This window comes from Canis aureus, chromosome 7 (assembly GCF_053574225.1).
Source record: "Canis aureus isolate CA01 chromosome 7, VMU_Caureus_v.1.0, whole genome shotgun sequence".
NCBI lineage: Eukaryota > Metazoa > Chordata > Mammalia > Carnivora > Canidae > Canis > Canis aureus.
The window spans coordinates 38,568,823-38,577,070 of NC_135617.1; the positions used below are offsets into that span (position 1 = coordinate 38,568,823).

At 36.5% G+C, this 8,248-nt stretch overlaps 1 pseudogene; it reads left to right on the forward strand.

The window, feature by feature from the left end:
- The first annotated feature begins 2,680 nt into the window (after nt 1–2,680).
- Nucleotides 2,681–4,458, forward strand: LOC144316705 (large ribosomal subunit protein eL8 pseudogene; annotated as a pseudogene).
- The last annotated feature ends 3,790 nt before the right edge of the window (nt 4,459–8,248 follow it).

Genomic DNA, 8,248 nt, shown 5'->3' on the forward strand with positions numbered 1-8,248 from the left:
TCTTAACATGTCTGAGTATCCCAAGCTAGCACCCTTGGTGCTTACAAATGGTCACAGACCAGGAACTCAATCCATATAGGAAAATATACAATCTCTTCTTTGTTCATCTAATTGAAGAAGTGATATAAACTCTTTCCTAAAGTCCCTATTCTCAGGGGATTTCCCTCAAGTCTCAGAACTAGGGAAGATCTTAGCCTAAATAAATCACTTGCTAGAATAGGATCATTGTAATGTGTTTATAACAGTCATATCTTGCTTAGGAGCCAATCTGGGCAAAGCTGGACATCATACAATATTGGGGCTCTTTCAACATGGAAGAAGCATAAAATGAATAATTTGGCATTCACAGAACTCCTGATTTCAGTCACGTTTAAGTCTAATTAATACAAAGAAGGGGCACCTGGATGGCTCAGTGGTTGAATGTCTGCCTTTGCTCAGGTCATGATCCCAGGGTCCTGGGATCAGGTTCCGCAACATGCTCCCTGCGGGGAGCTTGCTTCTTCCTTTGCCTATGTCTCTGCCTCTCTCTGTGTGTCTCTCATGAATAAATAAAACCTAAAATAATTAATACGAAGAAAAAATAGAAAATAAACCTCAGATTTCATCAAACTCAATGAATTCCAAGATTAACATGTTGTGTGTACTGTCTATTGACATCCTGTGACCTCGTGATTTGAAATATTCTTTAGGAACTTCTTGCCTAGGCTATATAGGTAAGGATCTAAAGCCTAAATGATAGTTAAAGAAGTAAAGTAAAATTAATATTTTAATTCAAATGGAAGTGATATGAATAAATAGGCAGCTTGTGAAAAATTCATTTGGTTATGATGAGAGAATTATGTTCACTGGCCCAGTCATTTTGTTAACTCACAGAGGATCTTGTTGCCTTCAGGCCCTGTAGGGGACCCACCTTTGAAGACTGAGAGTTATGTACCACACTTCTCTAGGAAATCAACAGGGTCATATTCTGGCTTACTTGAAAGATCCACCTTTTTGTGTCATTTCCAATAAATCCCCACTAAGCTCCGGGAAACACTGCTCTATTCTATAGAAATTTGACTTCAGGCAGCAAAAACAGTTATAGCTTAAATTTCTGCCTACATGTTTTATTATAGATTTGCTGGTTTGTTTGTTTGTTTGTTTGTATATTTGTTTGTTTATTGTGCTTAACTATACCTCCGTGAGAGCAAGCCTTTGATATTCACATCAAGTTTGAAGCCAGGGTCATAGTGATAAAAAAAAAAAAAAAATCCAATGAATGAAGAATACATTTTTTTCCTTACTCATTTCTGTACCTCTGCCCAAACCACAATTTTCTGTCAGTTGCCTTATAAGTTCATAAATATCTCCAGTAACTGAACAGCACAACTCCCTTATAAAATGTTGCAAAGCAACAAATACATGTATCCAATGCTTAATGTTAACATTGAACAGAGTGTATAGCCAGCCAGTCCTCAAAGAGGTGAAGCAGGACTCTCTAGTTCTTAAGTGTGAATTGTGTACAATGGCTTCCTTCCAAATAATATATTATGGAAAGGACACAAGTTTTAACTAGAGAAACTTGACAAACACTACCTCAGCCAGGTGATCAAAGTCAACATCAACAGTGAAAAGTCATGGTGATAGTTTATCCCTTTATGTGATCTGTTAAGAATGACATGTTACCTCTGTGATCTTCCTCTCCCAAACCATAATCCTGTTCTAGTCATGAGAAAAACACCAGTAAATCCCAACTGAGAGACATCCTACAAATTACTGGACCAAAAGTCCTCAAAACCCCATCAAGGTCAGCAAAACAAAGAAAGTCTGAGAAACTGTGAGAGCCAAGAGGCGCCTAAGGAGACATGATGACTAAATGTCACATGATAACCTCGGTGGAACAGAGAAGGGAAATCTGAATCAAGTATAGACTTTATTTAATAATAATGTATCAATATTGGTTCATTAATTTTAACAAATATACCACACTAATATTGTAAGGAGATAATAAGGGAAACTAGGTGTAGGGTATGTGGGAACTCTCTATTCATTGTAATTTATTCTAAAAATAAAAGATCTTCACCTCACATTAATCCAGAGAAGAGAGGGGAGAAATGCAATCAGCAAATACCAAACAATGTCATTTCAATAGATTTGAATCTATTCCCTACTCTACCCCAGTGGAGAAGCAAATCAACACCTGTGATCCATCAAAGGGATAATGCATGCCTTCTTCACAGGGAGAGTGAATAAAGTGTGTGGCGGGAGGCCAGGACCCTTAATCTTGTGGAGGCTGCTGCACGTGGCTATAAGAGGAGCATTCCCCACCATAAGGTGTCCTCTCTACATTGCCTGTCCTAGCAGCACCAAAATACTGTTGTTTTTTTCCAAGTTTATGATATATTGCCACAGGTTTTAACCCCCTAAGAGCTCACAGTTTCCAACTTTCAGCAATGACTTTGCACTCAGCTAATTTTTGTACTTTGTGATTTAACATTCAGAAAGGGTCTGTCCTTGCTATTAGATTTTTATTTCACACCTCAAATCCTCCAATACTTGGGTTTATACTGCCTGACTTACTCAAGTTTCTTATTTCCCAGAATTGTTGTGCTGCAAGATTCTTCCTTCTTTGCAATGGTCTATCTCTTCACTGAGTTATCCTCTGTCTTCAAGTCTTCCTTGTCCTTGACTAATTTAAATTATGAAACAAATCCGCAACACTTCAAAGGAATCTTTTCACATCAGCCAAGATTGTTCACCAGCCAAGAAAGCCTTGGGGCAACCAGGTTACCTATTAAATCTTGATGAAGATCAGTGAGATCTAGAATTTGCTTCCTTCTGTTGGGTAACTTATAAATGTAGCAATAATATTGTGTATCCTAAATTCATTACTAGTTATGGGCATATTACATATTTTATTTTGGAATGTGTTGTATACTCATTTACAGAAAAAGAATTCCAAAGCCTGCCATCAAATCCTCCTCTATGTCACTTGACATAGAGGCACTAAAAACAATTGCAACAGCTGGATATATCCTACGATCAAGAGCCATACACTTTATATAGAAACTGAGAATTTAAAAAGTTTAAAACAGTTAAATAGAAACTGAGAATTTAAAAAGTTTAAAACAGTTAAATCAACCAACCTTAAAATAAGTTAAAAATAAATAGTTGCCTAAACTGTCAACCAAAATCATGATTTCTATTAGAGAAAGACAGTATGAGGAAGTTTGATCTGTGACCCTAACTTAAAGAAACCCATCTGTTAATGATATCAATCAAAAGTAGTACAAATACCATATGATTACACTCATAAATAGAATGTGGAAAAAAAGAATATATAAACAAAAAGCAAAATCATAACGAAAAATACAGAGAACAAACTGATGGTTGCCAGAGCAGAGAAGGGCATTGGGCAAAACAGGGAAAGGGGAAAGGGCCTCCAGTTATGAGTTAGTCATGGGAATAAAAAGCAGAGCATAAAGCATACAGTCAATGATAATGTAATAGTGCTGTAATGGGACAGATGGCAGCTATACTTGTGGTGAACATAGCATAATGTACGAATTTGTCAAATCACTAAGTCGTACACCTGATACTAATGTAGCATTTCATATCAACTATATTCAAATAAGAAAAATTTTTAAAAAAATCAAAGTAGATGGCTCCAGCCATCCAGGGTGGTGGAAGGAAGGAAGGCTTAGGGGAAAAAAGTAGCCCCCAGCCCTGCTGTCATGGAGAAGCAGGAGGTTAAGAAAGTGGTCAATCCCCTGTTTGAGAAAAGGCCCAAGAATTTTGGCATCAGACAGAATTTCTGGCCCAAAAGGGACCTCGTCCACTTTGTCAAATGGCCCCTTTACATCTGGCTGCAGTGGCAAAGGGCTATTCTCTCTATATATCAAAAAGTGCCTCCTGAGATGACCAGTTCTCCAAGGTCCTAGACCACCAAACAGCTACTCAACTGCTTACGCTGGCCCACAAATACAGACCAGAGACCAAGCAGGTGAAGAAGCAGAGATTGTTGCTCCAGGCTGAAAAGAAAGCTGCCAGCAAAGGGGATGTCCCCACTAAGAGGCTGCCTGTCCTTCGAGCTAGGGTTAATAGTGTCACCACCTTGGTGGAAAATGAGCAGCTCAGCTGGTAGTGATTGCACATGTTGTGGATCTCAATGAGCTGGCTGTCTTCCTGCCTGTCCTATGTCATAAGGTGGGAGTTCCCTACTGCATTATCAAGGAGAAGGCCAAACAGGGGTGTCTGGTCCACAGGAAGATCTGCACCATTATCATTTTCACACAGCTTAACTTGGAAGACAAAGGAACTCTGGCTAGGTAGGTAGAAACCATCAGGACCAAATACAATGACGGATACGATGAGATCTGCCATCACTGGGGAGGCAATGTCCTAAATCCAAAGACAGCAGCTCAAATTGCCAAGGAGGAAAAGGCAATGGCTAAAGAACTGGCTACCAAACTGGGCTAATTGTGTGTTGTTGAATTTTCTGTACATAAAAGTCATAAAAAGTTCTCTTTGAAAAAAATCAAAGTGGGATAAAAAAGATGCATTGTGTGTGTGTGTGTGTGTGTGTGTGTGTGCAGATAAACCGAGATTGCTTATTTGAAATAGATGTGTTTCTAGTTATTCTTTGAAAATTTCTTTTAGTTCAATTTTCAAAAATGAGTAATAAAAATGTATAAGATATATCTGGACAATCTCTAATTTTATGATCTTTGTTTTTTGAAAGATTATAATATACTACTTCAATATATATATTATCTATCTATCTATAGAGTCTCCTTGAGGGTCTTTTTTACTCTGTCCATCTCTTAGCCTCTTCATATAGTGCTATTTTTTCTAAGTAGATATTCACTAATTTATGTTGAAATATAATGGATGCTAATAATTTCTCTCTTTTTAAAGATTTTATTTATTTGTTCATGAGAGAGAGAGAGAGAGAGAGGCACAGGCAGAGGGAGAAGCAAGCTCCATGCAGGGAGCCCGACGTGGGACTCGATCCCAGGACTCCAGGATCCACCCAGGGCTGAAGGTGGTGCTAAACTGCTGGGCCATCGGGGCTGCCTCTGAAAGGAGGAATTTTAACCAAGGTTGCTGTAAGAGAGAGAAACTTAAGAGAGGATAATGAGAAAAAGATATCATTCATTTGTTCAAAGATACTTGAGAGCCTACTCTTTGCTGATGCTCCCCTAAGCACAATGAGGGATGGAAAAAAAGATGATCTGGACTTCAAGTGGCTTATCAACAATTAAAGATTTTAGGCATACATATGAGATATACTAGACACTAGGTAGGAAGCAAAAGGTATAAGAGTGACAATTGAAACATTTGAGACTTAAAGAGAGGTAGAGATCACTTCCATTTGAGAATGTTCTAGAGACTGCTCATAAACAGTGATGATAATTAGCATAGCTAAGTTAATAATTATCTAAATGGGTTGAAGGGAAAATAGAGTGGCAGTGGTCAAAACTGATTCTCTGGGTCCTGTCAGAATCTTACTAAAATTTTTTCAGGAGAAATAGGACAGGGAGCCTATGACTAAAATGCACCTTGCTTATGTGGCTCTGATTTGCAAATTAATCAATCTAACAATCTGATCACTGTGATTCCTAGGAGTTTTGTATTAGTTTTATTTAGCAATTTTATGTTTATAGATTGTCAATTTTTTTAATTTTTAAAAAAGCTCTTATTTCTAAATTATGTAGCCTTTGTGCCAAAAATTTGAAACATTCAGGTTGCTCAGTTATGGCTACCAAATAGCTACTATGAAACAACTACCACAAAATCAAAGGGTCTGTGATAAAATATTTAGCTAGAAATTTAAAAGCCTAGTTAATATTTAACCCAAAAACTTATATAATAAAAACGGTGATAATGAATATGACTCATGATAACCATTAGAGTTGTATAAAATTAAATTAACGATGGTTTTAAAACATGAAATGATCATTTCAAGGGAAGAAAATTAGTTTTGTGTGACCATATGCTACAAATTGAGAATAGAAAAAAAAAAGCACCAAAATAATATGGAGACAAAATATCTTCTTGTATTTGACTATTATCAAACACTCAGAGATCCTCCACTGCCTAAGGGTGATCCCCTTCTCACATTTCTCAGCACAGGATGCAAGCCCTCCCCAACACCCTTGTCCCTGCTTGCTTTTCTAGTGTCCTACTTACTCAATCCCTGCTTTGGCAAAGCTACTTTCTTTTCTTAAAAACTGCTAAGGGCTTTCCCATATCTTGATGTTTGTTGCTAGAGTATGAACCCTTTTCCACATCTCTGGATAAAGCCTATTGAGGTCCGATAAACATTATTTTTTTCATGAAGTAAAATAGTCTCAGCGATAGCCTTAAATTTGACTAGACATTGTCAAGTCTACAGCCTTAAACTTGACTAGACATTGGGCAAATTTATAGAGAGCAGCTCCCACACTGGGAACAGTGTGGACAACATCTCAAACCATGGAATCCTTAGAAAACTCAACTTACCAGGTATACTTGATTCTTGAAATGATTCTTTCAAAGATCATGAAAAGATCAGGAGGAAAGTTAGGAAGATGGAATAAAGAAGAACAGAGAAACTAAGCTAGCTCACGGTGTGTGGGGGTGAGGTGGCGGGGGTGGAAGGCATGGAAGGAGAACAAGGATGCAAGGAGTTACCAGGACTCCTATTGAGGGATGCTGTAAATTTAGAATTGATTCCAACAGAGATCAGTATTTTTCACGTTTGCTTGTCCATTCTTTTTTATTACATCATTATTGAGATATTATTCACACAGAGATAATTCACATACCACCAAATTCATCCATTTGAAGTATATACTTTAACATTTTTTGGTATATTCACACACATATGAAACCATTGCCATAGTCAATTTTACAGCATTATTTTCTTTATCTCAAAAAGAAACTCCTTATCCTTTAACTCCCACTCTCCTGTATTCTCATCCCCACAGACCTAAGCAAGTACTAATCTACTTTCTGTTCTATAGATTTGCCTATTAAAAACATTTCATACAAACAAAATCATACTATTTGGTCTTGTGCTACCACCTGTTACTGTTTTATTCCATTTAGCATAATGTTGCATCAGGGGTCAAGTAATAGACAGAAGCCATTAGCAATTAGCAAGTAGCAAATGGATAATCTCACTGGAAGTGGTAGGCAAGAGACCAGTTCCTAAAAAGGTCCACCCTCGCAGGAGAACAAACTTGTTAGAGTTAAGCAAGATGTGAGGAGTAGGCTTGCTGCCCAAGAAGGACTTCGACACTTAAACGAATAAACAAAATGCTGGTCTACTTACATAGACTAGGCCAATAAAGACAGAGGCAGAGGGGTTTCTCCTGACATCCAAAATAGGAGGCCTGTGGCAGTGAAACAAACTACTGACCAACTCAATTATTCCATTCCCTTCCCTCCTTATTTTCTCATAATAATTAAGCAAATAAACAGTAAAAACAAAGATCAACACAGAAGGCTTGCTTTAGTATTATAAACTCTCAAATGATTATCATCATGAGAAATTCAACCACCTCGCAAAAGACTTTTTTCATGAGGCAAGAATGATTTATCTAATTTGGAGAAGATGTATATATTTTTTATAACATCTGTTCATTGTTTATATGTTAATAAATGTTCATAACTCTGAATCTGTTCCTGCCAAAAAATATTCAAAGTTCTTAAATGAAAATTTGAAATAATGAAAGTATATATTGACTTACCAGATTCCAACTGATTTTCAAAATATTGTAGGATATTTACGTTGTTCAGGATGTTTTATTATTACTGTTAATTTGAAAATTAGAAACCTTACATTATTATGAGTTATTCCAAATTTACAATGCTTTTATTTTACTCTAAGGTATTAGAAACTAAAATCAGTAGTAATTATCTGGTAAATATAAATGGACTTTGGTATTGCAAAGTGTTTTGCTGTATAAAGTTTTCAATTTTCTAATCCAACAACCTATTTTTTTTTTCCTCTAATGTGGAAAGATTAGATGTGGAGGAGGGTCTACAACCACAGGCAGCTCATGTTACTCTTCTGATTAATATATGATAATACATAAAAAATTTTAATTTGACAATTTTTAAAGGTTCTATACACTAAGCTTATTATTATTTTAATGAGTCTTATATTGAGATATAATTCATATGTCAAACTTCACCCCTTTAAATTGTTCAATTGAATGACTTTTAGTATATTCATACAATTGCACAATAATTACACTTTATTTGCTTTTCCCTAAAAACT